Source organism: Neophocaena asiaeorientalis, unplaced genomic scaffold (assembly GCF_003031525.2).
Source record: "Neophocaena asiaeorientalis asiaeorientalis breed wild unplaced genomic scaffold, Neophocaena_asiaeorientalis_V1.1 scaffold40, whole genome shotgun sequence".
NCBI lineage: Eukaryota > Metazoa > Chordata > Mammalia > Artiodactyla > Phocoenidae > Neophocaena > Neophocaena asiaeorientalis.
This window is the reverse complement of record NW_020185335.1, coordinates 14,439,789-14,448,717: the sequence shown is the minus strand read 5'-3', so window position 1 is coordinate 14,448,717 and position 8,929 is coordinate 14,439,789. Positions and strand designations below refer to the sequence as shown.

The 8,929-nt window shown below is 49.6% G+C and overlaps 1 protein-coding gene across 6 annotated transcripts in view; it reads right to left on the bottom strand.

The window, feature by feature from the left end:
- Window positions 1-213, bottom strand: part of BANP (BTG3 associated nuclear protein) — a 102,799-nt gene extending 102,586 nt beyond the window's left edge. For all 6 annotated transcript variants that reach the window (XR_003001891.1, XM_024735541.1, XM_024735537.1 and 3 more), the window contains exon 1: window positions 102-213. The gene's annotated coding sequence lies outside the window, so the exon portion shown is untranslated. The remainder of the gene's footprint in view (window positions 1-101) is intronic.
- Between the last annotated feature and the right edge of the window lie 8,716 nt (window positions 214-8,929).

Sequence of the window (8,929 nt, the reverse complement as noted above, 5' to 3'; positions counted from 1 at the left end):
CGCAGGGAGGAGGGAGGAGGGGAGATCTCGCTCTCGCTCTCGTTCTCGCCCCGCGGGAAGGGGGAGGCGGAGACGCGACCGGCTGCGGGAGCTGCAATTACCGTGTGGGCTGCGGAATTCTCGTGGTGTTTGTCGAGGAGATGCGATAATGGCGTCCGTCCTCGCGAGAGAAGCCGCCGCTCTGCGCAGGCGCTGCGAGTCCCTCCCCGCGGCCCTCTGCCTTGCACCGTCTGCGCAGGCTCCCTGGGCGGGCGCGCCGGCCGGAGGGCGGGGCGCAGGGGAGGGGCCTGCCGCTCGGGGCCTCTCGCGCGCCCTTCGCTGGCGCTGGTGACCGCCGGGCATGCGCACGCGTCGTGCTCCCGGGCCACAGTTTAGGCCCCTAGGCTTCTTTCTTCCCCGTCGCGCGCTCGGGCTCCTCGCTAGCCCCTGAGAAGTCGCATCGCTGGACCGTTGGAGGAATTTGCATTTTCTTTGAGGCCTGATGAATAGGAATTAGCTCCCCGACGACTACATATCCCGGAGGGCCCTGCGCGAGCTTCGAGCAGTGCATTCTGGGACTCGTGGTTCCTGCGTCTGCGCCAAGCCTGCCGGTACTTGTGGTCCCTCCGCCCTCCGCTCGCCCGACTGCGCCCGCGCATGGAATGGTGGGACTTGTAGTTCACATGCCGCGGTCGGCTGCTCCCGGCGAGGCTCTAGCTACTGCTCTGGCCGTGTTCCCCCGAGTAACAGCAGGTGTTCAGGGGTCCCTAGGGCCGTCACAGGCTCGAGGGCACACTCCTGGAAAAATATATATTAATTACACGTGATGTATATTTTATATGTAATTGATGTTAGTTATGTATCGTGTATAATATAGGGACTGTTATACATGAAAAACATAGTATGAATTTGGCTGTATTTATAGAGCATGAAAGTGCGTTTGTGGGTACTCGTAGGAAAAAAATTCCCAAACTATAGGCAGTTCCCAGAAATGTTATTCCTGCTTACTGGTATTGCTGGGATTACCACTGCTTTTTCATTTTTCTTCTTTACACTCGCCTCTGTTTTCTGAGTTGTTTACAACGAGATAAAATTCCTTGGATCCTCCAAACATGAAACGGTGGAGCTATTTTCATTCGGAAAGAAAAACGCTGTACCGTTAAGTTTCCTGCCCACTTCTCTTTCGCCAATAATAAAACCGTACTCAGGGCAGTAACCAGCTGTGCGGCCTTGGGCAACCTTGTTGCGTTAGGGGCTCTTCAAGAAATAGCCCTCAGAGGTCTCCTGAGACTGGTCACTGGATTCCTCTGCAGGAAAAGTGCCCTAAAGAAATTCCAAAGAACCACAGAAGGTCAGCGCTTGGAAGATCCTGATAATGGAATGAGATCTGTCCTGTTCAGAGGAGAGGAACAGTCCAGAGAGATTGGAAGCCTTGTTCAGCAAGGTTACATAGCTGGAAAGAGATGAAAGCGGGGTCTGGAAGCCAAAGCACCTGGGTCTGGAGTCCAGAGTCCGTTTGCAGTGGGAAAAGGGTTTCTGAAGCCAACCGCAAAAGTCCCGGGAGAGCCGTGCTTTCTGTCCCCACTTCTGTCTCAATTACAACCAGTCTGAACACATAACTCTAAAATTCTTGACAAAGATTCATGAATGTCTGACGAGAAAGCAGATGAACGTAGGGTGATGTTTTTCACGCTATTTCAGAACATCACCAAGTCCTCATCTACAGCTCCCTTCCAGGCATGGGTTTGCCTGCTCCTTCCTTTCCAGGCCACTGCTAAGTCATCGGACGTCATTTTTAAGCTGATCAAAATGACAATTGTGCTTAGGCTGGAGTGCTTGACTTTTCCTTTCTGTTTTTGGTGTTTCACGTTTATTTACTTTTCACTTTGCTGCCCAGGAAGCTCGAATAGACGAAGGTGTGCAGTACTGACAGCTGATTAACCATGGTTTAAAAGAAATTAAATAGCTAGAAATTAGCAAAGACAACTGCCTACCAATGAAAGTTGACTTCCCTACCACAGGGGACTCTTCTCCTTGCCATCAATCCTTACAAGAATCCAATCCAGGGGATTACCTGGTGGTCCAGTGGTTAGGACTCCACACTTTCACTGCTGAGGGCCAGCGTTCAATCCCTGGTTGGGAAGCTAAGATCCCACGAGCCACACAGCGCAGCCAAAAATATATATATATATAAAGAATCCAATCCAAGTTCCTGGAGTTAACTAGGCTGAAGTCTTATCACTGGGGGCTTTATGGAAAGACAGGGAGGTGTACCCTGGCCTGGATGGCAACCAGACATGGGGGACCACGTGGATGTGCGTGTACCAGGCGTTTGCAAAGATCTCAAAGGCCCCTTCTTCAAACCGTGCAGGGCCCACTTCAGGCACACCCTGGAATCCTTAGAGGGCCCTGTTCCTGAAGATGCACCCAGCATGGAGAAGAGTGAGTTATTTGTGAAGCCCTCAGTTGCCCAGGAAAAGCCTAGAAAACAGTATAACTCCATAGAGCAGGGCTGTGAGAGCAGGCCTGACGTGGGCTTGGAGTCCAAACTCCCTGTGGCAAGTTGGCTGTCTCCTCTGGGAACTGGCGTTTCAGACTCAGAGCTCGTGAGGCTATTGGGAGGATTCGATGGAGCAGAGTTTGTAAAGGATTTAGCGGAGGGTCTAACTCAGGAAATGATCATATTACCGTGTGTTGAATTACCTTGCCTTGGCCAGGCACATCTTATAATCCCTTTTCATTGTGAAGAACATGAATTTCAGAGAGGTTAAGCAACGCGCCCAGGGTCACACAGCCATGGCAGTGCTAGAGCTTTGAGGAGGAAGGTCATGAGCTATGGCGGGAAAGGTACTTAGCACGTGGGATATGCGGGTCCTTTTTGGCCAGGGGACAAGTTTTGTTTCCATCCTAAAATAACGGGAAGCCTTTACAAGGTGTGGGGCAAGGGTGGATATGATGAGATTTGCATTTTCAAAACTCACTCTGGCGGGAGTGTTGGAAAATGAGTTGGGGTGGAGAGGAGGGGTCCTGAGTGGACTTGGGGAGAGCGGTTGAGGCTGTGGTGGGGGTTCAGGCAAGAGACGGCGGAGGCCTGAACCAGGGTGGTCACAGTGGAGACGGAGAGGCGGGGAGACCGAATCAGGAGATTCCGAGGGGTGACGTCAACGGGACAGGAGCACGAATCCGATCCTGGGGCAGGAGTGAGGGAGGGGGGGCCTCTGGATACCTCCTGGGCCTGCAGATGTGCGACTGGGTGGACGGATATGCTATTCCCTGAGCCTGCACTGAACAGTGCCTCTTTGTGCCCCATCCACCCAGGGGACCTCTCGTGTAGTTCCTCCCCCATCCCAGACACCTGGAAGAGACCTGGTTTGGGGGTGAACCGGAGTCCTGGGGACAGAGCTCAGAGGATGATTCAGGGGGAGTGGGAGAGAGCAGCAGCCAGCACCCCCTGCAGCCCCACCGCTGCTGGCGGGGATTCCACCCAGGCCAGGACAGACCACTGCCACACGTTCTGGGCCGTCGAGAAATGTAAGGAAGTGCCATCAGCAAAAATCCCCTTAATGTAGAATTAACCATTAACCATTTTAAGGTGCACGATTCAGTGGCACCAGGTGCACTCACGATGTTGTGCAACCAACACTACCTTGTTCCCGAACCTTTTCATCACCCTTTACCCGTCATGCCCCTTCCTTCCTCCCCCCTCCCCCCAGCTCCTGGCAACTGTCTGTCTGCATATGTGCCTGTTCTGGACATTTCGTATCAATGGCATCACACGATATGTGGCCTTTTGTGACTGGCTTCCTCCCCGTAGCGTGGTGTTTTCAAGGTTTATCCATGTTGTAGTGTGTGTCAGCATTTTGCTCCTTTTTTTTTTTTTTTTTTTTAGTAAATTTTATTTTTTAGAGAAGTTTTCAGTTCACAGCAAAATTGAGCAAAAAAGTATAGATTTCCCACATACCCTGTGGCACCTCTCCAACTTACCCCGCATCAACATCACCTCTCGACCCAGAGTGGTGCATGTGTTACAATCGATGACCCTGCACTGACACGCCACCATCACCCCGGTCCAAAGTCTACATTAGGACTCACTCTTGGTGTTGAACGTTCTATGGGTTTGGACAAATGACGTGTATCCACCTTTATAGTCTCCTGCAGAGTAGTTTCACTGCCCTGTAAATCCTGCGCTCCACCTGTCCACCCCTCCCTCCCCCCAACCCCTGGCCACCACTGATCTTTTCACTGTCTCCATAGTTTACCTCTTCTAGAATGTCACAGACTTGGAATCATGCAGGCTGTAGCCTTTTCAGATTGGCTTCTGTCACTTAGTCGTATGCATTTAAGATTCCTCCGTGTCTTTTCATGGCTCAACGGATCATTTCTTTTAAACACTGAACAATATTCCACTGCCTGGATGTTTCACAGTTTATTCATCCCTTCACCTACTGAAGGACATCTTGGTTCCTTCCAAGTTTCAGCAGTTACGAATAAAGCTGCTGTAAACATCCATGTGCAGGTTTGTATGTGGACATCAGTTTTCAGCCCCTTTGAGTAAACACCAAGGGGACCGATTGCTAGCTCATATGATAAGAGGATGGTTTGTTTTGTGAGAAACTGCCCACCATCTCCCAGAGCGGCTGCTCCACTGCATTCTGACGGGCGATGAATGAGGGTTCCTGTTCCTCACGCCCTCGCCAGCGTTTGGTGTTGTCCGTTTCTGGATTTGCGCCATTCTAATAGGTGTGTAGTGGCATCTCGTTGTTGTCTCATCGCTCCCTGATGACATAGGACGTGGAGCATCTCCGCAGGTGCTTGTTTGCCATCTGTCTGTCTTCTTTGGTGAGGGTTCGGTCTGTTCAGGTCTTTGGCCCATTTTTTAATCATGTTGTTTGTTTTCTTAGTGTTGAGTTTAAGGGTTCTTTGTACATTTTGGATAACAGTTCTTTATCCGGTGCATCTTTTGCAAATAGTTTCTCCTTCCGTGACTTGTCTTCTCCTTTTCTCGACAGTGTATTTCACAGAGTAAAAGTTTTAAATTTTATTGAAGTCTAGTTTATCAGTTATTTCTTTCATGGATCATGTCTTTGATGTTGTATCTAAAAAGTCATTGGCAAGCCAAAGGTCATCTAGGTTTTCTCCTGTGTTGTCTTCTAGGAATTTTACAGTTTTGAATTTGCATTTAGGTCTGTGGTCCATTTTGAGTTAATTTTTATGACAGGTATAAGGTCTGTGTCTAGACTGACTTTTTTTGCATGTAGACCTCCAGTTGTTCCATCACCATTTGAGCACTGCCTCTGCCACTTCCTAGCAAGGGGACTTAGTCATGTCACTGCTCTCAGCTTTGGTTACGTCGTCTGTAAGATGGAAACTAAGGTAGGACCCTTTGGAATACAGAAAAAAAAATTAAATGAACTTAATAAAAGAAACTTACTGATTCACATAAGTGAAAAGTTGGGAAGTGGACTTCAGGGTATAGGAACAGGAATTGTTTGGCTGAAGCAATGTCATCTTCTCTGCATGTGTCTGTCTCTGTCTCTTTCTGTCTCTGTCTCTCCCTCCCCACCCTTCCCATCTCTGGGCTCAATTTTCTCTCCATTCTTGGGCAGGATCTCAAAAAATGTTCCCAGCAACTGCAAACAGTGCCTATGTGAGCAGTTTCATAATCCCCAGGGAGAGTCAGGGCTTCTCTCCCCATAATCTCAGCAGTTCCCAGGGCTAACACTGACTGGCCAGTTCAGGTTCCCTGTGAACCACTTTCCCTCCAACTGGCCAAGCCTCAGGTAGATGGTGGGGTGGGGTGGGGGCTGCCGGCTGGTTGGGGAGAGGGAATATCCCAGGGAAAACCCTGGTGCTGTTACCAAAGGAGAGGGACCAGGCGTGGGGCAGACATCACAGCATTTGCCCCAACACAGGTCTCCCTGGGCTCTTGTGAGACCCGGAGGAGTAGCCGAGCGTGAGCTGTGACGTTGACACCAGCATCTGTCTAGCAGAGTGGAGGCTCTTTTCTCCCAGCAGCTGTTGAGTCACACTTTCCGGAAGAAGAGGCTGAGTGCGTCTCAAGGGAGGAGGAAGCGATTCCCTTGGGCTCCCAGGCAGCCCTGATTCATTGCTTTTCATTTGTCCCAGGACGCAGTGCAGTGAAGCCAGGCAGGTGATGACCGGGGCAGCGCTGCTAGTTTGACGTCCATGTAAAGACAAAATTTCAGCTACAAAGCATCCCCTCAGGCTCTTCAGATCGGGAATCAGCAGATCTATAAAATCAATAAAAGTGTCTGCCGAAAATCATGGTATAAAAAATCCAGTGGAGAAGCCAAAGAAATTACTGTGAATAACACATGCAGAAACTTCCGTGCGTTTTCAAGATTTTTGCCCAATGTGAGTTTCTCTTTCTTTCTTTCTTTCTTTTTAACTAGAATATAATTTTTTTATGAATAGCGTATGTAACTTTTGGGATCTTAAAGTACTTTGGAGAGCATTTGGTTGCATTTAGGAGTGAATTTGAATTTCTATCATATAAGAATAAAGCACTGGCAGTTCCCTGGTGGTCCAGTTAAGACTCCGTACTCCCACTATAGGGGGCGCGGGTTCCATCGATCCCTGGTCGGGGGGCTAAGATCCCACATGCTGTGTGGTGCAGCCAAAAAGAAAATAGAAAGCAAAAAAAGAAGAAGAAAGCATTATTTGAAAAGAGTAATGCCAAGAAATTTGAAGGGTCTTATAGAAAGGGGGGCTCCAAACTTTTTTGATCACACACTCATTTCAGCAAAAAGATTTTGAGTCTGCCCCTCCGATGCATGTGTATTTATGTATGAATTAGATCCGTGTATCAGATACTAATGTACTGTGTACTCTATGAAACATATGAAAAATAGGAATTATAAAAGGTGAGAGAGGAAATAAAAATAGAAATTCCAGTCTTTTCCTCCTGCCCTTTGACGGATGTGATCGGGGAGGCCTAGCAAGTCCAAAATCTGATGGAGTGGGTCAGCGAGCTGGACACCCAGGAGAGTGGTTCGGGGCCCAAAGGCAGAATGCCTGCTTTTCCAGGGGGAATCAGTCTTTGTTCTGTTAAAGCTTTCAATGGATTGGACGAGGACCACCCATTACGGCAGGTATTCTACTTTACTCAAAGTCCACTGATTTCCATGTTAATCACACCCAAAATAACCCACCTATCCTGAAACATCCAGAATAACATTTGACCCAGTATCTGGGCACCACGGCTCAGCCAAGTTGACACAAAATTCACCATCACAAATCCACACGAGGAACTTGCAATCCCCGAAGAGAATTAATTGCAGGTCATGTGAAGCTCACTAATTACTGCGTGTTTTATGGGCAAAAGGAGATAGTCAAAAATGAGAAGATGTTGAGTTGAATAAAATGAGGCTCTTTGCTCACAGTATAAGGTGAGTGGGTGAGAGCAGGACCCAGCACAATCTCCTGGGCGAGCAGCATCGCATGGATTGGCAGCGTCAGTGCCTTTCTCCTTTGACCCACAGACATCAGACCTAGGAATTCCATTCAGAGATGTTCAGTGCAGTGTTATTTATAAGACAATAAAAAGTCCATCTGTAGGGAGAGTGATTTGATAAATTATGGTATATCTTGTTGTGGCCTCTCCCGTTGCGGAGCACAGGCTCCGGACGCACAGGCTCAGCGGCCATGGCTCACGGGCCCAGCCGCTCCGCGGCCTGTGGGATCCTCCCAGATCGGGGCACGAACCTGTGTCCCCTGCATCAGCAGGCGGACCCCCAACCACTGCGCCACCAGGGAAGCCCTTATATGTTTTTTTAATGGCAGAGTTCAGCTCCTACTGTAACAGCAATTGAATTGATGTCTGAGCCAGCCATGAGGATGTCTGGGACGAGCTGGGTTGGCGGTACTTTGTGAGTGAAGAAGGGCCCTGCCATGTGGCTGCAGGGAGCAGGGAGACCCCAGACCCACAGAGACAGCCAGTGAGGTGGTCTCCCTAAAGTAGGGAAGCTGAAGGCAGCAGGGCAGCCCGCCCACAGTGCTGAGGACACGCCCCTAAGAGCCAAGGGGGTCCTCGGTGTGTCAGCTGATAGACTTGTGATGCCAGGACCTGCTCTTTCAGGGCTCAGCCAGCGCCTGCAACTTGGCGCTCGGCAGCAGGTAACGGAAATGGTACCATCTAAGCACTTTCTTTGCATCAGTTCATTACAACTGATAATGAACACGACAACATAACAGAGTACGTGCTAGTATTTCCCCACTTTACAGATGAGAAAACCGAGGCAAAAGTCAATGAGTGAAAGAAATAAAGAATGAATGAATGAATGAAGCCACCCAAGGGCTGGTACATTTCTAAAATGACTCCATGGGAAGAAAAGCGTATACATTCCAGAGTTGGTTTTTTTTGTTTTTGTTTTTGTTTTGCGGTAGGCGGGCCTCTCACTGTTGTGGCCTCTCCCGTTGTGGAGCACAGGCTGCAGACGTGCAGGCTCACAGCCATGGCTCATGGGCCCAGCCGCTCCACGGCATGTAGGATCTTCCTGAACCGGGGCAAGAACCCGTGTCCCCTGCATCAGCAGGCGGACTCTCAACCACTGCGCCACCAGGGAAGCCCCACAGTTGGTTTTTGTGGCTTGCAACCCAGGCAATCAAACTCACAGGCCCGTCAGAGAACTGGATGGAAGCTGCAGACCAAACTGTGCATCCCATCAGCGGGATCCTCGGGCCCTCGTGAGCCCACAAGTAGACTCAGTATTCAGGACCCCTGTCCTGTGGGGTTTCCAGATCTAAGAATCCAGGATTCCAGGATCAATTATGCTATCCCTACCCCCTTGATGCTTATACTTTCAACCTCCCCGCCCCCAAATTTACACACCTTTCCATCCGAACACTGATGTCTCCGTTTCCCAGGTAGGAAGTCTCTGGGGGAATAAACTGCTCTAGAGTCCAAAGCAGGTGTTTTGTTTTCTGGCAT